We start from the raw sequence: 24,808 nt of genomic DNA on the forward strand, positions 1-24,808 counted from the left end.
CTTGTTAATTCTACAATGTAAATTGGCTGAATTGGAATGGCATTGACAGGTTTTCTCATTGCGAAGAATGAGAAGTCAAAAAGATTTTACTGTTTTCAGTGAGAATTGGATGATTGTATTGTAGATGTGTGCAGGCTCTTGAAGTGGCAATGCAGGCAGGATCAGCAGAGCTTTAGAATCCTGCCATAATCTCTTAAGAAAGTTGAAATATGTTCTCAACCTTCAGTTAGGTTAAGTAACAGAATCAATATTCCCACCACATCCTAATTTTGGTTTGAGAAAAGACATACACATAAATTTTTACGTTCATATTTTTGATACCTATTGTGTTTCTGGGTGGCCAGTGATATTCTCCAACAAAGAGAACAGGACTGTCCTGAACATTAGCCACTTAACGACCAGCAACAATATGCTTCAAGATTGGTCAATAAGCAGTGGAATTAAAGTGAACTGCGGATATCTTAAATATGTATTACTTGGTTTCCTCCTTCTACTGCAGACTACCTACAGAAGGATTCATTTCCATGTGGCACTCCATTGATCCAGTTAAGAAACAATGAAAATCACTCAACCAGGATAAGGGAGTTTGATTGGTAGAGATGTGACTTGAAACTCTCCATATTGCAGTTAGGAGTACAGCATTCAACTGCTTAAACCACTAGGGACTTGATTTCTCAAAACCAAAGCATGCATAAAATGTCGTGGTTTCCTAACCAGCAGGAAAGAAAGAAATTGGGAGAGAAGCCAATTTACAAAACCACTCTGATTCACTCAAGATTAGGACTAAATATCACTGATCCTACTGCAGCAATCAATGATGGATAAAGAGATCAAGGAATGAAAATTCATTGAATACACCTGTCACAAAATATTCAGCTCATTTTTATAATTGTATTTACATTTAAAATGATGTACAGTTGTTTTTAAGTCTTCATGATGGATGAAAGGTTTGGTTTTGATGAGTTGTCCAAACTTCTTTCTCCACTGGTTGGTTGATTGCAGTTACATCATTTTGTATTTCTGTAAGTGTTAGCTCTCCAGTTAGGCTTTGTTTACATAATAGGATTACAGAAGAAAAAAAGAAATGGAATTGGTATAAGTCGTTCCACATTTACTTTAACACCACAACCATAACTTCTGTCTTTATGAAGCTTGAATGCTATATGCTTTCTTCTTCTATAATGGAACAAATTAACACTATACGTCAATAATTTGGATGTGGGAACCAAATGTAATATTTCTAGGTTCGCAGATGGCACAAAGCTAGGTGGGAATTTGTGTTGTGGGGGAAGATGCAAAGTAGCTTCAAGGTGATTTGGACAGACTTGGTGAATGGGCAAGAACAGGGCAGATGGGAATATAATGTGGAAAAATGTGAGGTTATCCAGTTTCGTAGGAGGAACAGATGTGCCGGCTATTTCTTAAATGTAAGAGATTAGAAAGTGTAGATATGCAAATGAGCCTGGATGTCCTTGTCAATAATTTACTAAAGGCTAACATGCAGGTGCAGCAGGCAGTTAGGAAGGTAATGGTATGTTGGCCTTTATCACAAGAGGGTTTGAGTACAGGAGGAGCGAAGTCTTGCTTCAATTGTATAGAACCTCGGTTAGACCGCACCTGGAGTACAATGTGCAGTTTTGGTCCCCTCAGAAGGGTATTATTGCTATTAAGGGAGTGTAACAAATGTTCATCAGACTTGTTCCTGGGATGGCAGGACTGTCCTATGAAGAGAGATTGGGCCTGTATTCTCTAGAGTTTCGAAGAATGAGAGGTGATTGCATTGAAACCCACAGAAAACTTGAAGGAATAGATTCAGGTTAGATGTTCCCCCCGGATGGAGTCTAGAACCAGGAGACACAATTTCAAAATAAGGAGGAAGCCACTTAGTAGCCAGATGAGGAGAATTTTTTTTGCTCAGACAGTTGTTAAGCTTTGCAAGTCTCTACCCCAGGGGACTGTGGAATCTCAATCTTTGAGTATGTTTAAAGCAGAAATTGACAGGTTTCTAAATTCCAATGACATAAAGGGTTATGGGGATAGTATGGAAAAAGGCATTGAAGTGGATGACCATCCATGATCGTATTGAATGGCAAGTAGGCTCAATGGGCTGAACGGCCTACTCCTGATGCTTTGTTCCTACCTGGATTGCAAGGAAACTCTTGTCATGTCGCGGAAGCTCCCATGCTCTAACTCCATCTGTTTCCCAAATTTGCTATTTAACTAGACATGAGGCGGCATCTTCTGGTCAGCGAGTGGAGGGCGGGGCCCGCTCGCCGACACGTAAAATGGCACGGGGTGATGTCGGGCGCACAGCTGAGTCGGCTGCGCACCCGCCAAACTGTCAAAGGCCTAGTAAGGCCATTTAAAAAATAATTAAAATGATTCATAGACCTGCCCATCCAACCTTAAGGTTGGTGGGCAGGCGAAGAGCCCAGGCGGCCTTCAGAAAAAACATGAAACCTCATCTTCATTTCGGCCTTTGATGAAATTTTGAATCTTAAGCTGATCTCCCTGAGGCAGCACTTTACCTCAGGGAGATCTGTGCGCTCTTTCCCGCTCTTGCTCAGGGAATCCCCCCACCCAGCCCGCCGTGTAAAATGGCACTGCGCCCCTGACCAGGAGCACCGATCGAGAACCCATCCGCTCCTGCACAACCCCACCCAAAGGGGGTAAAATTTAGCTGCCCGTGATCATAAATCAATGTATTGCATAAAAATAAGGATAGAATGCTCGGTTCCAATTTTACATAACCTTCTAGCTCCCCCTTACCTGGAGACTACACTAGACTTTGACTCCTTGTGTGCAACACCGCCAAGTTAATATGATAAAAATGCAACATTTATGCACATTTGCTGGCCATTATGCCTTGTGCCATGTGATTTTTCAGTCCTGCCCACAACGACACCCGCCACTGAAGGGACTGTAAAATCCAAAAAAATAAAGGAAGCAAGACAATTATTTAGAATTCCTTCTTATCAAAAAAACACCTTATTAACACAGGAGTCAAAATGTCTGTAGCCTATGGCACAAAAAAACCAATTCATCCCGAGTGCTGGCTTGCAGCAAACTCTGATTAACCTGAAGTTCTGTTTGCCCAGCAATTAAACTTTGGCCTTGGCAGAAGAATAATATATGCATAAAAAGTATCTTGACGACATAGATAAATAAATGGAAAGACATTTCATGCTGATTTTCTTTCCCTGCTGTGAAACTCCCTCACTGAACAGCAATTAAACTCACAGGGTCTTACCAAGCTGTGGCCATTAACCCTTTAACAGCTGAGCATTGATGTGCTGTGAGCTTCAGACTATCTGTAAGCAATGGTGCAGGAGACTAAGTAGTCTTACAAAAATTGCATGCTTTTTTAAAACTGTAAATGCCTGCATAGCTGAAGAACCTCATGGAGGTAGAATATATTATTTTTTTAAAAATTTTTCTGTAAATCTGAAATTGGTCCTTCTCATTAGTAGATGTAATTTGAGCCTCTTTCTCTTTGTTTTAATGGAATATATCTAAAATCAATCTCCAGGCTTTGCATTGATTCTGTACATTGCTTTCATGATTTATAGAGTGGGTTTGGGTTCAGGGGCAGTGTGATGCCTCCAGCAATTACTGCCAGCTCACAGGTCTATGCACCTTTTCAATAGATTATTTGGTCTCTCAATACAACACAACTTACAAATTAGCTGAGATTCTTGGATTTTAATACTCTGAATTCACCTGCTTTCCTTTCCACACACTTGAACGTACGGGCTCAGTACAGCATTAGAGAGGCATAATTCTAAAGTGAAAATGGAGAGCAGCAGGGCTTGTTTTATACTGCAATGTAAACCTAGACAAAAGAATTGTGGCTTTGAATCTATATTTGTGATGCAGAGACTGAACATGAAACAGATTCCAGGTGCAAAATCTCAAGTACAGTCAGCAAGTCTAGTTATTAACCTGCAGCTGAGATGCAGTGAGGAGGAGATGAGCACTGAATCTCAACCACCATATCACAAATATATTGTATGGCATCCTAACTTGAAAGATTGACACATAAGCAGGTTTGAATATCAGCACTTCTCCTAAAATTAAACCATATCTGTCAATCTATACACTATTGAAGTTTCTTCCGGCTGTATTTTAGTTTAAATATTAATGAGTACAGACAACTCAAAATCTATTTATGTTGGTTACTCTGCATTTTTGTGTAGCACCTGAGAGAACATGATGAGCAAAGTGTTGGTCTCGAGCACCCCCAATGCAAATGGTGAACCTCAGTTCATATGTGCCATGGAAACTTTTTCAGTTTCATGTGGATTGTCTTATTGGGTTTTTAACCATCTTTGAATGTGCCTTTTAGCTTTGTCATTCATTTTTGTCAATGCCCAAGCAGATCCAATTAAGGTAAAAGGAATTATCAACCTGATCTTGTTCCTTAGAAAATGGTAACTCATTTGTATTGGACATGTGGCCTCCCCGGTTACAGTCTGATGACCTTCTCCCTGGGTTCACACTCCGTTCAGGCACCAGCTTCCATCCTGCTCTGTACAGTCCCAAGACCAGTCTTTGTTGCTGGTTCCCCCTTAAGATTTTACTTTGAAAAAACCACAAGAAGATTCATATTAGGAAGTGAAACAATGGCCATGAAAGCCAGCATTCCAATTCCCTTTTTTGAGACTCAGGATTTTTTTTTTTTGGAAGTTTAAACAGTTCTAATATTTTCAACATTTTCTTCTCGGTGGGGGTGGGGGAGTGGGTGAGGGGGAAATAAAGAAAAAAATTTGCATTTAGACATAGCTTTTGGTGACCACCAAATGCCTTAAAGCACTTTACAGCCAATGAAGTAGCTTTGAAGTGTAGGCACTGTTGTAGTATAGAATACTTGACAGTCATTTTGCACACAGCAACTCCCACAAACAGCAATGTGATAATAACCAAATAATACCGATTTTTTTTTTGTGATGTTGATTCAGGGATAAATATTGGCCAGGACATCAGGGTAACTCCCCTGCTTTTCAAAATAATGCAATGGGATCTTTTACCTTCACTTGAGAGGGCAGACGGGCCTTGCTTTAACATTTTTCCTGAAAGACAGCACCTCTGACAAAGCAGCATTCCCTTATTGGAGTGTTCAAATCTCGGGACTAGGACTTCAACTTAAAATCTTCTGACTCCGAGGTAAGGGTGCTATCACTGAGCCAAAGATAACAGATAGAGAAATCCTTCAATGGTAAGGAATGTAGGAGGGGAAGGCACTTTCTTTGCAGAGGGGAAGAAAGGAAGGAATGAGGCTGTAGGGGAGGATGTTTGTTGCAAGAGAGATGCTTGGCATTATAAAGTTCTACCTTCAGCTGACCCTGGTATAAAAGGAGGGTTTGACTGTAGAGAAAGCCCTGGCATTGCCTGAGATGCCCAAGCTTGATGAAGCAAAGGGAGGAATCCAAAACAAAACAGTCCCCCGGTGTTATAAATTATAACCATTTTAAAAATTATTGCAAACAAAGCATGGCTTTGAAAAAAAAAGAAAAGGAAAATGATCAAATGCTGCAGAAGAACTGTCTCAAAATATTGATAGCCATGATATGTCACAATTTGGCCCTCACTCATCAAAATCTAACCAACTATGTTATAGTTAGACATGAGGGGAATAATGGGGCAATATCAAATGAAATAGGTGGCAACACACTTCAGTGAAGCAGAATGTAAGGAATCATTGTAATGACCCAAATCTTCTGTGAAGTGGCAATCACCATAAGATTGTTACTCTGCTTCGCACTGTGTCCCATCAGTGCTCTGCATTTCTGTCAGCGGAAGATAAGCCATACCCACTTTTGGACAGCACTAGCTGCCATAAGGTAATGTAAAGAGCATGTCTTTTTATTTCTGTTGGACTGTGGATTAAAATTACAATGGCTACAGTTTGAAAGACATGTTCACTGGAACACTGAGGGATATGTACAATTTTACTGTCCTGGAACAGAATGTGCCATGAAAGACAGAATGGTGCCGAGGAGGAGTCTGGTCCAATGGGGGACTGTCTAGCAACAACTTTATAATTAGCTCCTGATCAGGTTAATAGGTTTTGTGTGCGAGCAGTGCAACAGAATAGCTCCTAGTCTGAAAGGAAAACAACCTAAGATTGCTCTCTCCTGTGTGTGTAAGATTCCAGTAATCTTATAATAATAGCTAGCTGGCTTTTTCTCCTCATATCTCGATAACATGCTCTCTCTCTCTCTCTCTGAGAACCCCTGTCAAGGGGAAAAGGAGAAAATCACCATTAAAGACATTGAAATGTAAGTGCTCAACCAATGAACTAAAGACTGAAAATGCTGGTGAGACCACCTCGTGTCATCAACAAAGAACTGAAAGGAATTTGGGAGACATTGATCAAAATCAACACATTGAATCCTGTACTCCAGAATTGGTGCTATTGAACAGTTTTATCCCACCCTTAAAATCCATGTTTTTGTGTGTCTTGTATCTGTGTGTGTATAGGGATTTAAAAATGGGTAGAGTTTATGTTATAGAGTTAGAAATTATCAACTCATATTTCTTTCTTTTGCCACTGGTTAAAGACAATCTGTTTAATAAACAGTTATTTACTTAGCAAGTTTACAAACCTGGTGCTCGTATTCTGTTAATCTAAATTAAACAATTAGGTGGGTTGATCAAACCTTTTCACATTTGTCACAGCTCGGGGAGCAGTGAGGCTTAATATTGCAGCGCAATATCCCCAGTGAGCCGTGACAAAGTTTGGGGGCTTGACCAAGATATCTTGGAACAAAAGACAACAATGATTTGGGCGTAGATTTAGTAAGTAATAAAAGATAAAAGGAAACACCAGGTTTGTGCTATCAAAATAAGATGGCACTGAAAACTGCGAAAACTTTCCTGCAAGTGAAAGAGATGTCTCTGTTGCTTTTACAAGGGATCCCAAAAGCCAGGTTAATCAAATTGGCAAGTAACTTGTGAGAAGGATTGCCTGCCAAAGCTAGGAAGGCAGAGATAATCGAAGAGATGGCACAGCATTTGAAATTGGAAGGAATACCTGAGAGACTGAGTTCTCCAAGTGGTGGCTCATTGGAATGGGCTCAAATTCAGATGCAAATAAAACAATTGGAAGTAGAGGCAGCAGAAAAGGAAAGGGCAGAGAAAGAAAAAGAGTGCATTTCAAAGGCAGGAGAGTGAAAGAAAACAAGGAAAAGAATTAGAAATGCATGATCTCCAGAGGGAGAAGTTAGTAATGGCAGAGAGAATGAAGGAAAGAGACAGAGAGTATCAGCTTAAAAAGCTGAATTTTAAAAAGGAGACATCAGATGCTGTGGGAAGTTCTCAATATGAGAAAACCTTTAACCTAAAACCCAGTGGGGAGATGTTTAAATTTGTACAAGCTCTTCCAAAGTTTGGGAAAGAGATGCTGAAGCATTCTTTATTTCATTTCAGAAGCTAGCTAAACAGATGAACTGGCCAAAGGAAAACTGGACATTGCCCATGCAGAGCAAATTGACAGGTAGAGCACAGAAAATGTATGCTTCACTGTCAGAGGAGATTTCCAGGGATTGTCATGTGGTGAAAAAGGCCATTTTGAGTGCATATGAGTTGGTCCCTGAAACATATAGACAAAAGTTTTGAAATTTAACGGAACAGCCTGGGCAAACTTAGATTGAATTTGAAAGGATTAAGCAAAGTAGTTTTGACACGTGGATACAAGCATTAGGAGTTGAAACTACCTCTATGAAGTTCTCAGAGAGACCATTCTCTTGGAAGGATTTAAAAACTCACGACCTTCTGTAATAAGAATCCATGTTGAATACCAAAGGGTTGCAACTGCTAGACAGGCACCAGTAATGGCTGACGATTATGAGCTGATCCATAAAACTAAACTTTTTTTTCCATCACCCCCATAAATTTGAAAAGGATCAAAAGTGGAAGAGTGAATGGAAGGCAAGTAGCCAGTGTAAAGAATTGATAGCTTGGAATACTTTGATATCCACTCCCCTGATCAGAAAGGAAGGTACTGATCGTGGAGGTGAAACTTGAAGGCCTAAGTGTTTCCATTGTAATAAGGTGGGACACATTCGTTCAGAATGCTGGAAGTTACAAGGGAAGCCCATGGGACTTATTGGAGTTCATAAGAGTGAATCCACAAAGGGGACTCAAAAAGAAAATGCCACAGATCAAATTGTAGCTTTAACTACAAATAAGGGACTGGAGGTAACTATGGTTGTGAATGCAGGTGAAGTGAATGAGGTAGATGTGAGATATAAAGGGTTTTTGACTAACAGAAAGATAACTCCTTTTTCATCAAATGATACAGATAAATCCTTAACTATATTAAGGGACACAGGTGCTATTCAAACTCTTTTGCTGGAGAAGGACCTAGTTTTCCCTCCACAGAGTTCAATGAAAGCAATGAATGGTAAACGGGATAAGTGGAGAGTATATCCCGGCTCCAATGTACAAAGTGCAATTGGAGTGTGATTTGTTGTCTGGATTGGTGATTGTAGGAGTAGTTAAGAAATTACCCTTAAATGGAATTGCTTTACCCTGGGGAATGATTTGACTAAAGTGAAGGTTATAGCTTTGTCCATATTACGGAAAGCCTGAGAGAGGCTAAAGAGATGGACCAGTTACAAGAACAAATTGCTGGTATTTTTCCATCATGTGAGGTGACCAGAGCAATGGCTAAACAAAGTCCATCACCAGAGATCAAAGTAATGCCACGAGCAGGTGTTAGAGTAGCTGAAACTTTATTTAAGGATGAGATCATTCAAAGGAAGTGTTTGGCAGGTCCTCCTTTATTGAGGCTCACAAAGCAGACCCAGAAGTAAACAAGTTAGCACTATCAGCTCACACTGAAGCTGAAGTGGAAGGAGTTCCGGCGTGCAGTATTACAGTAAAAATGGAGCTCTGGAAGTGAGGAAGTGGAGACGCCCTCACAGACCTACGGATGAGAAATGGACAGTTGCGGTACCGCCCAAATATTGCGAAGAGACATTGCGAGTAGCACATGAAATTCATATGGAAGGACATGTAGGAATATGGAAAACCCAAGCATAGATAAATAGACATTTTACCTGGCCAAGACTTCATAAAGGCATAGCGCAATTTTGTAAAATGTGTCATATATGTCAGGTTGTTGGTAAACCTCAACATGTAATCAAACCAGCACCTTTCATACCCATATCAGATTTTGAAGAACCGTTTAGTCGGGTATTACTAGATTGTGTAGGACCATTACCCAAAATGAAAGCAGGACATCAGTATATCCCTACAATTGTGGATATGACAACCCGATTTCCAGAAGCTATTCTTTTAAGGACAATTACAGCTAAGTTGTGGAAAAGTTAACTCAATTTTTCACTCTTTATGGCCTACCAATTGAAATACAATCTGACCAAGGTTCTAACTTCATATTTAAAATTTCCTAGGACATAATCAGCAATTTGAGTATCAAACAACTAAAGTCTACTGCCTATCACCCACAGACACAGGGAGCTTTAGAGAGATACCATCAGACTCTCAAAACCATGATTAAGACTTATTGTCATGAATATCCAAAGGATTGGGACAAAGGATTAGATTTCTAATTGTTAGCTGCCAGAAATTCATCAAATAAATCTACTGGATTTAGCCTATTTGAATTGATTTATGGTCATGAAATAAGAGGTCCATTAAAAGTGATTCAGGAAAAGTTTCTAAAGCAGAAAGGTGAATCCTCCATGTTGGATTATGTGTCCATGTTTCTAGAAAGGCTCACAGGAGCATGTAAAGTAGCACGAGAGCATTTAAAAATTTCCCAACTAAAATGCAAGAAAACATGCTACAACTAGAATATTCCAAGCAGGAGATGAATTTTTGGTATTCTTTCCTTTGCAGGGTGAACCCCTGAAAGCGAATTTCAGGGCCCCTACAAGATAGGAGAGTTAATGAAGTGACCTATCTGATAGATACTCCTGAGTGTAGGAAGAAGTAATGGCTATGTCACATAAACATGTTGAAGCAGCATCACTGCAGGGAAGATGAATGGAAAGAGCAGGTATGCCAGGTGGTACGATGGAGGATGACAGAGACCGTAAGAGTAAGGTAGAAGGAGAAGTATATAGTGCACTGAGTGAACCTCCTACAATTCGACTAGCCAATATGAAAATACTGGAGCAGTTAGACACTGTGGGCTCATATTTAGAGGAAGGACCATGGGAAGATCGAATAAGGTTACTTAGGAAACATAAGGGAATTTGTAGGAATACACCTGGATTTACTACGTTAGCTAGACATGATGTGAACATTGGAAACTCAGTGCCAATAAAGCAACATCCTTATCGGCTGAGCCTCGAGAAACAAGGTAGAAACAAAGATCCAATATATGCTGGAAAATAATTGATTGAGCCCAGCCGAAGCAGCTGGAGTTCACAGATGACATTGGTTCCTAAGCCAGATGGATCAATTAGATTTTGTATAGACTACCAGAAAGTGAATGTAGTAACGAGGACAGATTTGTATCCAATTCCTCGGTTAGAAGATTGCATCGATAGGGTTGGCAGTGCCTCATTTCTTTGTAAAATTGATCTATTGAAGGGGTACTAGAATGTGCCATTAACATCAAGGGTTAAAGAAATGTCCATCTTTGTCACACCAAGTGGGTTGTATCACTGTCGAGTCATACCATTTAGGTTTAAATATGCCCCAGCTACATTCCAGAGAATCATGAATCAAGTTGTAGCTGAAGTACATAAATGTGTGGTTTATTTAGACGATGTTGTAATATATAGTAACACATGGGAAGAATATGTAAAGCAATTAGAGGACCTGTTTAAGCAATTGCAGTTGGCTGGCTTAGTCATAAATTTGGCCAAAAACAAATTTGCAAAAGCAAGGATAACTTATCTAGGTCACATTGTAGGACAAGGGTAAATGTTGCCAAGAACAGCAAAAGTGATCGCTCTAATAGAATTCCCATTCCTAAGACTAAATGAGCAATCATGAGGTTTTTGGGACTGTGTGGGTTTTATAGGAAGTTTGTGCCTTAGTTTGGCACAATAGCTGTACCTCTCACCAATTTGTTAAGAAAACAAGCAAAAGGTCAGCAGAATGCCAAGCAGCCTTTGAAAAGCTGTAGGAAATCTTAATAAATGAACCAGTGTTGGCCACCCCTGACTTTACCAAACGTTTTAAAATGGTAATTGATGCTAGTGACTTTTACAAGCTGATAAATTAGGGATAGAGAAGCTGGTGGGGTATTATTCCAAGAAACTAAATCAATATCAGAGGAAGTACTCTACGGTGGAAATTGAAACTCAAGGATTGTTATTGTCTCTACACTTTAAACACTTTATGTCCTACATGATAACAAAGAAACATTAATCTACACTGACCATAATCCATTGGTGTTGATTGAAAAGTTTAAAACTCGAAATGCAAGACTGTTTGGATGGAGTCTGTTGTTTCAACCATTCAATGTAAATATTGTTCACATTGCCGGCAAAGGTAATGTGATCGCGGATGTGTTATCCCGGGTGTAAAATACTAAAATAAGTTAAAGGGGTAAGAAATGCTGAATATTGTATAAGATTGTATAAGGGGGAGGAAGGATGAATAAAAGTAAGTCTTGTGTTTTGTTGTCCATGTGTCATATACATGCATTTTTGAAATGGCATTTCATCTCTTTTGAGGGTGGAGGCATGTAAAGAACATATCTTTTTATTTCTGTTGGACTGTTGTAAAAAACATATCTTTTTATTTCTGTTGGACTGTGGATTAAAATTACAATGGCTGCAGTTTGAAAGATATGTCCACTGGAACAGTGTAAGGGATGTATACCATGTTGCTGTCTTGGAACAGAGTGTGCCATGAAAGAAAGATGGCACTGAGGAGGAGTCTGGTCTAACGGGGAACTGCCTGGCAACAACATTTTAAATGGCTCCTGAAGAGGTGACCAGGGTTTGTGTGAGAGCAGTGCAGCAGAATAGCTCCTAGCCTGAAAAAAAGACCTAAAACCTCTCTCTCCTGTGTATGTATGATTCCAGTAATCCTACAATAATAGCTAGCTGGCTTTTTCTCCTCATATCTCTATAACCTGCTCCCTCTCTAAGAACGCCTGTCAAGAAGCAAAGGGGAAAACCACCATTAAAGACATTGAAAGGCAAGTGCACAACCACTGAACTAAACACTGAAAGTGCAGGAAGACCACCTCATGTCATCAGCAAAGAACTGAAAGGAATTTGGGAGACACCGATCAAAATCAACCCATTGAATCCTGTACTCCAGAATTGGTTCTATTGAACTGTTTTATCTCACCCCTAAAATCCATGTTTTATGTGTCTTATGTGTCTTGTATGTGTGTATAGGGGTTTAAGAGGGGGTAGAGTTTAGGTTATAGAGTTAGAAATTAGGGGCTGCATCTTAACTATGTTGGGCAGGCTGCGTGGGGGCAGGCGCGGAGCTGATCGTGGACAATGATCGGCTGCGCACCACCATTTTATGTGAGCAGGCCAATTAAGGCCTGCCCAGCATAACGTGCAGCCGGTGGAACTCAGCGCTACCTGTGTGGGTGGGGGGAGGAGGGAGAGTCAGGTCCTGTGCTCTTTCGCGCAGCACGCGAAAGAGTGCAGCAACCTCCCTGAGGCACGGAGCTGCCTCAGGGAGATCAAGTTGTTAAACAAATTTTGTTATAAGTTAAGTGAAAATTTATTTAAACATGTCCCCTCATGTGAAAGTGCCAGTTCCACCTGGGTGCAGGCTGGAGGAGTGCCATGTGACAATGTCACATGAGCTGGGACATGTTTGTCAACTTCACCAAATTTATTTATTTATTTTATGAAACCTTCAGGAAACCTCATCCCGCCTGTCGATGAGGTTTCCTAGAAAATGCGGAGCCCGCTTTGGCTCTTCGCCTGCCTGCTATTCTTAAGGTTGGATGGGCAGCGGTGTTAATGATCTTTAAAGGTTTAATTTAATTTAAAGGAGAGTTCAAAGCTATGGTGTGCTCCTCCTGCTCTATGTGGAAAGCCAGGAACATTTCCAGTTCCCGGGGCCAACATGTGGTCAGGAAGTGTCTCCAGCTGCAGCTCCTGGAAGCTTGGGTTTCGGAGAACTGGTGACTGGGGACATTGTGGAGCATCCGCGAGGCAGAAAGTATCGTGGATAGTATGTATAGAGAGGTGTTCACACCGCAGGCTGAGAGTCCACAGGTAGGAAGGGAATGAGTGACCACCAGGTAGAGCAAGAGGACTAGGCAGACAGTGCAGGAATCTCCTGTGGCTATTCCCCTGCAAAACAGATATACCGCTTTGGATATTGTTGGGGGAATGGACTCTCAGGGAAAGCAGCAACAGCCAAATTCGTTGCACCACTGTTGGCTCTGCTGCACTGGGGAGGAGTAAAAAGTGTGGGAATGCAATAGTTATAGGGGATTCAATTGTAAGGGGAATAGATAGGCATTTCTGTGGCCGCAATCGAGACTCCAGGATGGTATGTTGCCTTCCTGGTGCTAGGGTCAAGGATGTTTCAGAGCATCTACAGGACATTCTGAACGGGGAGGGTGAACAGCCAGTGGTTGTGATACACATTGGTACAAATGACATAGGTGAAAAAGGGATGAGGCCCTAAAAGCAGAATATAGGGAGTTAGGAAGTAAGTTGAAAAGTAGGATCTCAAAGGTAGTGATCTCAGGATTACTACCAGTGCCACATTCCAGTCAGAGTAGAAATAGCAGGATATATCAGATAAATACGTGGCTGAAGAGATGGTGTGAGGGGGAGGGTTTCAGATTCAGATTCCTGGGACATTGGGACTTGTTCTGGTGGAGGTGGGACTAGTACAAACTGGATGGGTTACACCTGGGCAGGACTGGGACTGATATCCGTGGGGGAATATTTGCCAGAGGAGTTGGGGAGGGCTTAAACTAAAATGGTGGGGGGATGGGAACCTATGCAAAGAGTCAGAAGATGGGGAATCAAGGACAAGGACAAAATACAGAAAGGGGAATAAGAAAGGTGATAGGCAGAGAAATCAAGGGCAAGAATTAAACAGAGCTTCAGTGAAAAATAGTCGGAACAGGACAAGTAATGTTAAAAGGACAAGCCTTAAGGCTTTGTGCCTTAACACGAGGAGCATTCACAATAAAGTGGATGAATCAACCGCACAAATAGATGTAAATAGGTATGATATAGTTGGGATTACGGAGACATGGCTGCAGGGTGACCAGGGATAGGAACTGAACATCCAGGGGTATTCCGTATATAGGAAGGACAGACAAAAAGGAAAAGGCGGTGGAGTTACATTGCTAGTTAAAGATGAAATTAACGCAATAGTGAGGAAAGATATTAGCTCCAATGATGTGGAATCTGTATGAGTAGAGCTGAGAAACACTAAGGGGCAAAAAACGTTAATGGGGGTTACATATAGACCTCCCAAACTGTCGTGGTGATGTTGGGAATGGCATTAAACAGGAAGTTAGAGACACATGCAATAAAGGAACATCTGTAACTATGGGTGACTTTAATCTGCATACAGATTGGGCAAATCAAATTAGTAACAATACCGTAGAGGAGGAATTCCTGGAATGTATGGTTTTCTGGACCAATGCATTGAGGAACCAACTAGAGAACAGGCCATCCTAGGCTGGGTATTGTGTAATGAGAAAGGAATAATTGGCAATCTAGTTGCGCGAGGCCTCTAGGGATAAGCAACCATAATATGATAGAATTCTTCATCAAGATGGAGAGTGATGTAGTTGATTCTGAGACTAGGGTCCTGAATCTTAATAAAGGAAACTACGATGGTAGGAGGTGCGAGTTGGCTATGATGGATTGGAAAACGTTACTTAAAGGGATGACAGTCGATAGGCAATGGCAAACATTCAAAGAGCACATGGGTGAACTGCAACAATTGTTTATTCCTGTCTGGCGCAAAAGTAAAACAGGAAAGGTGGCCAAACTATGGGTTACAAGGGAAATTAGAGAAATTGTTAGATCCAAGGAAGGGGCATACAAATTGGATAAAAAAAAACAACAGACCTGAGGATTGGGAGCAGTTTAGAATTCAGCAAAGGAGGACCAAGGCATTGATTAAGAAGGGGAAAATAGAGTATAAGAGTAAGCTTGCTGGGAATATAAAAACTGACTGTAAAAATTTCTATAGTTATGAGAAGAGAAAAAGATTGTGAAGACAAATGTAGGTCCCTTACAGTCAGAAACAGGGGAATCTATAATGGGGAACAAAGAAACGGCTGACAAACTAAATACACATTTTGGTTCTGTCTTCACAAAAGAGAACACTAATAACATACCAGAAATGTTGGGGAACACAGGGTTTAGTGAGACGGAATAACTGAAAGAAATCAGTATTAGTAGGGAAATGGTGTTGGGGAAATTGATGGGATTGAAGGCCGATAAATCCCCAGGGCCTAATAATCTACATCCCAGAGTACTTAAGGATTTGACCCTAGAAATAGTGGATGCATTGGTGGTCATCTTCTGAGATTCTATGTACTCTGGAATAGTTCCTACAGATTGGAGGGTAGCTAATGTTACCCCACTATTTAAAAAGGAAGATAGAGAGAAAACAGGGAATTATAGACCAGTCAGACTGACGTTGATAGTGGGGAAAATTCGAGAGTCCATTATAAAAGATTTAATAGCTGAGCACTTGGAAAACAGTGGCAGAATTGGACAGAGTCAGCATGGATTTGCAAAAAGGAAATCATACTTGACAAATCTACTGGAATTTTTCGAGGATGTAACTCATAGAGTTGATGAGGGGGAGCCAGTGGATTGGTTTATTTGGACTTTCAGAAGGCTTTTGACAAAGTCCCACATAAGAGATTAGCGTATAAAATAAAAGTGCATTGGATTGGGGGTAGTGTATTGAGATGGATAGAAAACTGGTTGGCAGACAGGAAACAAAGAGTAGGAATAAATTTTTTCTGAATGGCAGGCAGTGACTAGCAGGGTACCGCAGGAATTGGTGCTGGGACCCCAGCTATTCACAATATATCTTAATGATTTAGATGAGGGAACTAAATGTAATATCTCCAAATTGGCAGATGACACAAAGCTGGGTGGGAGGGTGAGCTGTGAGAAGGATACAGAGATGCTTCAGTATGATTTGGACAAGCTGAGTGAGTGGGCAAATGCATGGCAGATGCAGTATAATGTGGATAAATGTGAGGTTATCCACTTTGGTAGCAAAAACAGGAAGTCAGCTTATTATCTGAATGGCTATAAGTTGAGAGAGGGGAATGTGCAACGAGATCTGGGTGTTCTTGTACACCAGTTGCTGAAGGTAAGCATGCAGGTGCAGCAGGCGGTAAAGAAGCCAAATGGTATGTTGGCTTTCATAGCAAGAAGATTCGAGTACAGGAGCAGGAGTGTCTTGCTGCAATAATACAGGGCCTTGGTGAGGCCAGACCTGGAACATCGGGCTGAATTTTGCTGTCGGCGAGCAGGGGGTGTGGCCCGCTCGCTGCGCAACATGATGCGGGATGACATCAGGCGGAACCCCCGACGTCATCCCGCCCCATTTAAATTTTCAGGAAGGCGGGCCCGCAGCAAAATCAGTTGCCTGCCCACCGACCTGTCAATGGCCAATTGAGGCCATTGACAGGATCATTAAAACAATTAAAGGATCTGTCGGTCCAACGTTAAGATTGACGGCAAACCAGGAGCCCCAGCAGCAAATAGATAAAACATGAAACCTCAACCACCGGTGGGATGAGGTTTCATGCAGGGATTTAAAAAGTTGAATAAAGTTTTAATGAAATTTATTAACATATCCCATCTCGTGTGACATTGTCACATGAGGGGGACATGTTAAGGATTTTTTTTTTCTATTTTTAATGCTTGTACAACTGTCAGCGATCTTCCTGAGGCAGCACTTAGCCTCAGGGAGATGTGCGCTCTATCGTGCGCATGTGCAAAAGAGCGCAGTCTTGCATTTAGGGAATCCCACACCCCCCGCCCCCCCCCACCGCCCACACAGTAAGTGCATAGCACTTCCCGCTGGGGGCCCGCTGGAGATTGGGTCGGGCCCGTCTGCCTGTCACCATTAGCACCTCCTTTAGCCAGTATCACCACCATTAACACTCCCTTGACCTTTTGTTTATGACATCTTTTGCAATCTCTCCTTTGCCTCCACCTATCACTGGCCTTCTATTCAGCTTCACCTGTTCCACACCCCCCTTAATCAGTTTATATTTCACCACAATTCTACTTCTCTTTAGTTCTGAAGATAAGTCATCTGGACTCGAAATGTTAACTCTTTCTCTCCACAGATGCTGTCAGACCTGCTGAGTTTTTCCAACAATTTTTGATTTTATGAATGTGACCCAATTATATAAAGGATACAAATACAGATTAGTACAGAAATATAAAATCCAACTTGAGCAAAAAAAAAACGGTAGGAATCACAACAGATGAGAAACTGTGTAGTCTGATAACTAGTAAACAATAAATGGACTACATACGTAAACAAGAAGAGCCCAGATGTAATCTTTGTGCTGTGCTAATTTCAGCTGATATGACACAATTGACCTTAGTTCCTATGGGCTACATAGGGTAAAAAACCAGGCATGATTCCAACTCTGTGTCTTCTTTCAGTAGTTCCTACCAGAAAACTCGAATAGGGAACATGGCATGAAGACACGATCACACTCAGTTGTGCTGCCCCAGTGGACAGTGCCCACTGACCTGTGTTCCAGAGTGAATCAGCACCTACAGGAGAGGAGGGAGAGAAAGAAATAGTACCTGTGTCTTTGAATAAAACACAATAGTTATCTATGCCTGAATTTTTGCACATTGAACTATCAAATTACTAGAACGGTGGTTGGAGTGCAAAGGTGTAGCAGTCCCTGCAGAGACAGGCTCTCCCCCAGCGCCACCTGCAGACAGCTGATCTAGTTACTCTGCACCCGTCTCTACAGGAATTTTGGACTCGAGGGATTTCTGCTGCTGTCATTCTCTAGCACACATGCAATCAATCTGGAAGTATTTTAAATGGAACTTACAAAAGCTGCAGAAATAATGATAAATTCCCATGAATTAGAGCATGACATCACCAGTTACACACATTAAATCTGAAAAACAAAAAGGGAAGGGCTGAGAATGTTCACTGTTCAAAACACAATGGAGCGGGAAATCCACAGGTCATGATCTTGGCAGTTATACTAGTTCTGTGCTCACTGCTGCTCTCTAACCCCAGCTCGAGTTGGTGGAGTTAACAGGAGGCTATTTCACTTTCACAGAGTTAGTGAGTATCCATGCCACTAGAGAGACATTGCCGGCACCTGTTTGACCTAGGTTTGGAAATCCAACACCTGCTCACTATTGTTGAAGATCCCCTGCCCTTACCACTCTTCACCTAGGGCCCTCATGCTTTGCTTCCCAGTCAAGCCCCCAGTAAAGGAGCTAAACATTTTTTTAGATTAATTCTGGCAGTCTGAATGCTTCCCTGGTGTGGCCCCATTATGTCTTTTTCCATCTGATACACCCCATCTCACTGGATCTATCCAGTGTTCTGGGCAGAGGGAGCAGGAAGAATTGCCCATGGCCCACCTCCTGGCTATCTGACCTTGCAAAGGACAGGTGGTGGGTTCCATCTCTTCTGTGACCAAATCAGAACTCCATACCAACGTCAGGCTCCAGCACATCTCGGTCTCAGGTTTTTTCCCCCAAGTTATTTTGATGGACTTCAGCCAGAGTTACAGCAGGAGGCTGACAGAAAAGCATTGGGAACTTGGTTCCGGCATTTCAGCATTGGATCACAGCCATTTTCCTTGCATGGATGGGTACAGCTACCAAAACACTCGCAAACCATCTAAAACAGAGTAGACTGGCAATCATGCTCTAGATTCAATATCTACCCTTCTTCCCTCCCCAGCCACTGGCACAGTACAGTATTTATGACCGACAGGATACATTGCAGCAAATCACCAAGTTACTTCTGCAACACCTCCCTATTACATGAATCTTTTACCATCCAGAGGGACAAGCATCAATGTCATGGGAACACCAGAACACTGTGAATTCCAAGTTACCCTTAAATCACAGGCCATGCTGAGTTGGAAATATATTGTTATTCCTTTATTGCCATCAGATCAGAACGCTGAACTCCCCTACCTAACAACTATGTGGGAGCATTATGACCACTAGGATCAAAGTGGCCCACCATCATCAGCATCTCAGGATAACTTGTGATGGGCGATAAAATATTCTAATCAGAAATAAAAAAATATTTGTATAAATTTGTTTAGCCATCCCAGCACAGGATTTTCTTTTCTGCTGTTATAACTTTTAAAAACAGTGAGCCAGAGAAAATATTCTCCTTTGTAAAATCCCAGAATGTGAATGTTCCATTTCAGATACACGGCACATCTGTCAACTGAAAACTAAAGAGAGTCCATATGGAAAATGAACTTCAGCCTCTTCCTATAAATGTGTCCAAAAACATCAAGCTGATTCATATGTGTGGAAAATAACGTGAATTCTTAATATTCCTAAGATTTTGGTTGAGTTACTATTTGGGAAATACGGGCCGACCCACATACTGAGCCCCAGGGTTCAGTAGTTTGCTTTTGATGCTATAGTTCACTTTCTCCTAAGCAGAAGGTTTCTTCTGATTACAATCAATGATTTTGACTGGGTTTAGTCCCGAGTCCTGTAATTGATTATTTTGGTAGCACTGACAAAACCTGGCAAATCAAAAATCAGCAATTTAAAAAAAAGTAGTTTGCCCGCTTGAGTTTCTCCACAGCACCATTGGTGTCGGCTGCGATCCATTGTGATTTGTTCCATGGCAATGTTATCTATTGATTCTATTTCTTGGTTCAACCAATCAGGGCCACGTGAGGATTTTAGAAGCAAATCTGGAATTCTCTCCCTTCAAAGACGGGGGTGCAGGGGTAGTTGAAATTTTCAAGGCTAAGGCTGATGGACTTTAGTTAGGTAAGTGTAGCAAAGACAGATAATTGGACTTAAAGAAAATTCAGCCCATGTTGTTTCTGGCCAATTTTCTTCCAATAAATCTACGTCCGCCTGTAGAGACTGATTTCTTTATGGGTAAAATGTTTAGTTCAGCAGGCAGGCGCATGCCCAACCCGACCGAGCGTAAAATGACGTGTGATATTTTGGTCAGTGGGCGCACAATGGAGTCCTATATACAAGACTAAACATTAATATAAAAACAAAATACTCCGGATGCCGGAAATATAAAATAAAAACTGAAAATGCTGGAAAAGCTCAGCAGGTCTGACAGCATCTGCCCGCCAACAAGTAAAAGGCCTATTAAGGCCACTAACAAGTTATTAAAATAAATTTTCACTGCCTGTCCAACTTTACGGTTGGTGGGCAAGGGTAAAGGACAAGCGTCCTTTGCACCTTTTTGGAAACCTTATCCATGGGCGGGATGAGGTTTCCATAAATAAATAAAAATAAAATTAAAGCTTTATTTTTTTCATTAATAACATGTCCCTGCTCATGTGACAGTCACATGAGGGGACAAGTCTCGTTACATTTTTAGTTAAGTTTTTTCATATAGCTTCACTTTCCTGAGGCAGCTCCCTGTCTCAGGGAGAATATGTAGCACGCACTCGTGCACATGTGCAAAGGTTGCGCTCGGTTTGCTCACCCTCCCTTCCCCGCCTACACAGGCATTGCCGCTCGCCCGACACTTCGCCAGAAACAGAGTTAATGTTTCGAGTCTGCACAACTCTTCTTCAGAGCAGCTCTAAAGAAGAGTCATACAGATTTAAAACATTAACTCTGTTTTTCTCTCTCTGTTTCTCTCTCCACAGTTGCAGTCAGACCTGCTGAGTTTTTCCAGCATTTTCTGTTTTTATTTTATATTTCCAGCATCTGCAGTATTTTGCTTTTATATATGATTGGGGTTGTATATAGGAAAATGCAATCAGTGAGGGCTGAGGACAACTCCTACTGTTCCCTCCCATTCGACGTTTTAAACCCTAATGACATCATTGTGTCCTGGACCAAGACATTTCCCCTTGGAGATTCAGATCCCCAGTCTGCAGTAAGTACTTGAGCAGGCTCTAACAACATGTCTGTGTTTATAATACAAAGATACAGTAGCTAATGGTGGATAAAATGACTTTCAAGAATTCTTTGCAGGCTCTAGAAACCATTTACAGAATGTCAGAATTAACTGGTTTCTTTTGGGAAAATGGTCAAGGTGGTGCAGAGCTTTACTGTGCTCTGACATCTTCCCCCTTTCTCTTCTCAGGGTGCTGGATAACATTCAGGGGTGGAATTTTCTGAGCCTGCTGGTGGCTGGCGTGATAGGTGACGTGCGTGGAAAATATGGGGCGACCTACTTCACAACGGGGTGAAGGCAGGTCGCAATCATCCGCTCAGCCCACCGATGGTGGGCCGCGTTTCCCGCTATCAGTCGGCAGGGAGCTAATTGTAATACAATAGCATATAATTACAAGGCCATCCTGCCAGGTTCTTGGAACTCCGCCGTATCGTCTGTCCACATCAGCGGGAAAGCACGCTGAAGTGTTTCAGAACAGCTCACAGGTGACTTGGTGGCCTTCACTTTGGGGGAACTGAGGTGAGCGAGCAGCAGCGTTCGCCACAGCTCGCCCATAATTCACAGGCCTCAGGGGCGCCGGGTGGGGGAGGTGCAGGGGAAACTGATGTCTGGCCCTGGAGGCGAGTGCTGAGGAGAGGGGGGATGGTGTCCAGGGGCAAGAGCTGGCCAGCCTCAGAGGCGACTGCTGAGGGGATGGGGTGGATTAAGTGCTGGCCCGGTGCTGCATCCCGCGCACAGACTATCGGGATGGGAGGCAGGGTAAGCGAGGGAAGTGGCCATGCATTAGGGACACCTGTATAAACTGACCATGCCTCTGCAACTAAGACAGATCAGGCGCAGCCACAGTGATATGATTGGGGTCAGGCTCCTAGCCTGCCCACCCATGCAAGCAACACAGAGGCATCAAAGGGCCACCAAGCACTCCGTACCATACACCCCACCCTCCTGCCTCCCCCACCCCTCCGGCACAGACTTCGAGTCCGTCACCACTTTATTGGAACACGGAGCAGTTGGACAGCACATGTTGTACAACCTCCTCGCCAATGCTGACCACGTAGCAGTCACTGCTGGAGGTGCTCACAGCCCCTTGCAATCTCAGCATCCTGGTTTGGACCAGTGTACCCCATGTTACAGGTTGACAGGGCAGCCATGCAGCGCACTCATCACTGGCCATTCGAGGGGTGACCAGCACTCCCCGAGAAGTATTAAGGGGTGGTCACACAGGGTCAGGAAAGGTGCTAAGTACAGCCATGATAACCACATCAGTCTCTCCCTTTCATGCTGCAGGAGGACAACATCAGGATCATGGATCCCAGTGACCTAGTTGTATGTCTGATGGCCTTCAGAGAGCGGAGAAGATGGAGGAGAGAGCGACTGAGGCTCCTGGCCGTGCAAAGGCAGGAGCGGCAACCTCATGAAGAAGGGGCAGCAGGAGCTCCCGCACACGCTGCCCGGGAGCGAGAGCGAGCTGTGGCTGGTTGGCACCTAGCAACACCCAGGGTCTATAGACGCCACCCGCCATTCCTGCAGATGACTGAGAACCAGTGGTGCTGATGAATGCACATGTCTAGGTGGCTCACACCTGTCTCTTACTGCAGGACTCGGCGCCAAGGGGACATGGAGGGTATCCACTGCTAGTGGCTGTGAAAGTGACTGCAGCGCTCAATTTCTATGCCAGTGACTCCTTTCACGGTTCTACAGGTGATCTTTGTTGGATTTCACAATCCGCCACCCACAAATGCATCCATGAGGTCACGGATGCCATCTTCTCCATGGCACACAACTTTGTGCATTTGGCCCGGGACTGGGACAGCCAGGGTGCAAGGGCCATTGGATTCACCCTGATCCCTGGATTCCCACAGGTGCAGGGTGCGATTAACTGCACTCATGTGGTGTTCTGGTCTCCATTACTGCACTCAGTGGACTTCATCAACCGCAAGGGCTTCCACTCACTGAACGTGCAACCGATGTGCATCCACCAGATACACATCCTGCAGGTATGCGCACGGTTTCCAGGGATTGTCCACAAAGCCAACATCCTGAGTTGTTCGCAGATCCCTGCAGTCTTCCAGGTCCCACAGAGGCGGCAAGGATGGATCCTTGGGAACAAGAGCTACACGCAGAGGCTGTGGCTGACGTGCGGCCTCAGACTGCAGCAGAGCGACGCTATAATGAGGCTCGTGCAGCAGCTCACAACTTGGTGAAGCAGACCATTGGAATGCTGAAGATGCTATTCCGGTGCCTGGACTAGTCTGGCTAAGCCCTGCAATACAGTCCACAGAGGGTATCACATCATCCTCTGTGCCCTTTACAACCTGGTACTGCAAGGGGGTGAGGAGTTGGCTGAAGAAGGGATGGAGGAGCTGCATGTCTCCTCTGATGAGGAGGATGCCGATGGGAATGAGGCTGAGGTGGGTCCTCAGTGGTGAGGACGGAGGGAATGAGGCCCTCGCACTGGCGAGATGAGGCAGCCGCACTCGGGAGACCCTCATAACTGCCAGATTTGTGGAGGATGATGACGACATGCAGTGAGGTGTCCCCATAGATCCTCACATCGCAGTTGTGAATATTTGACTTCAGTCTGGCTTATGGCATCTCCAATACCCTCTCTGAGAATGCTCCTGTCATAGAGATGCAGTAGAGGCCCTAATAGTTGCTCAATTGCAGGAGGATGATGACAACATGCAGTGAGGACAATCCATTGATCTTCACATAGCTTCTGAGAATGTCTGATACCTGCCTGGCTGAGGGCAGCTCGCTTGCGCTCCATGATCAGGGTCATCTCAGAGACGCAGCCATGAAACTTTAGACGCATCTGATGCTGTGTCCACCTTCAGCACTTCAGCCCTTCAGGAGCTGGTGCACAGCATCACTGGTTGCAGATGCTCGTGTGATTGGGGCCAGCCCCACCTTAAAGGTGCTGAGGGCACACAGAGAGTATGAGAGAATTTTGTTGTGCCTGCCCACTACATTCTGGCAGCAACGACCAGCACTGCCGAGGTGCAGCATCAGTAATGTGTCCAGGGAGTGTGAGGCTGGACCATCACTGTGGTCTGAAGGCTGCACAGAGCACAGGGAAGAGGCCCTGGACTGAGACAACTGCCTTTATCTTGTGCAGAAAGGTTTCACATCTGAGTGACAAGAACACTGCTCACCAGAACAAGGAGCCATAAGCAGGGAGACATTCTTAGGAGTTTATTGACAGTAGTGAGAAGTGTGTACAAGTGATTAACACCCATGCCCAGACTGTGCAACTACATTTTCTTAACCTTCCTAACCCTGCCACCAAGGCATTGTGCTCCCCAGACATCCACAGCTGGGGTGAAGGCAGCCTGCTGACCGTGAAGCCCTGTCTGTGATGACTTTGTTAGGCGTCCTCTGGAGGGCCAAGACTTGGAGGGCCTCGGCCTGCTTTCAGGGTCCTGCTGTGTGGCAGTGGCACCCTCCTTGGCCTGTGAAGCTGGAGCTGAGGAAGTCACAGGAAGATAGGATTCAGATGGGCTGGTCACTCCCAGTATTACCTGGGTGGATGGCCCCAGAGTGTGGAGTGTGCACCTGCTGATCATCCTCCTTATGGGTGCCCAAGGGTCCCTGGCTGACTCCATGAGGGGAAGGTGTAGCTGGAGTGAAATCGAGCTGCCCAGCTCCCCACTTGCATACACATTGTTGGAGGCCAACTATGACAGCAGCGATGGAGTTAAGCCCATGCAGCAGTGCAGGTCTCCATGGCAATCACCATCCTGCCAGTGTTGACCTCGGTGCATTGCAATGCCGGCGCTAT

The 24,808-nt window shown here is 43.4% G+C and overlaps 1 long non-coding RNA gene across 1 annotated transcript; it reads right to left on the reverse strand.

The window, feature by feature from the left end:
* Nucleotides 1-866: 866 nt before the first annotated feature.
* Nucleotides 867-18,060, reverse strand: LOC121276449. Its single transcript, XR_005942657.1, has 3 exons — nucleotides 17,990-18,060; nucleotides 17,450-17,696; nucleotides 867-1,046 (listed from the first exon to the last, which is right to left on the reverse strand). It is a non-coding gene; the product is annotated as an uncharacterized LOC121276449 (long non-coding RNA).
* Between the last annotated feature and the right edge of the window lie 6,748 nt (nucleotides 18,061-24,808).

Source organism: Carcharodon carcharias, chromosome 3, assembly GCF_017639515.1.
Source record: "Carcharodon carcharias isolate sCarCar2 chromosome 3, sCarCar2.pri, whole genome shotgun sequence".
Classification (NCBI taxonomy): Eukaryota; Metazoa; Chordata; class Chondrichthyes; order Lamniformes; family Lamnidae; genus Carcharodon; species Carcharodon carcharias.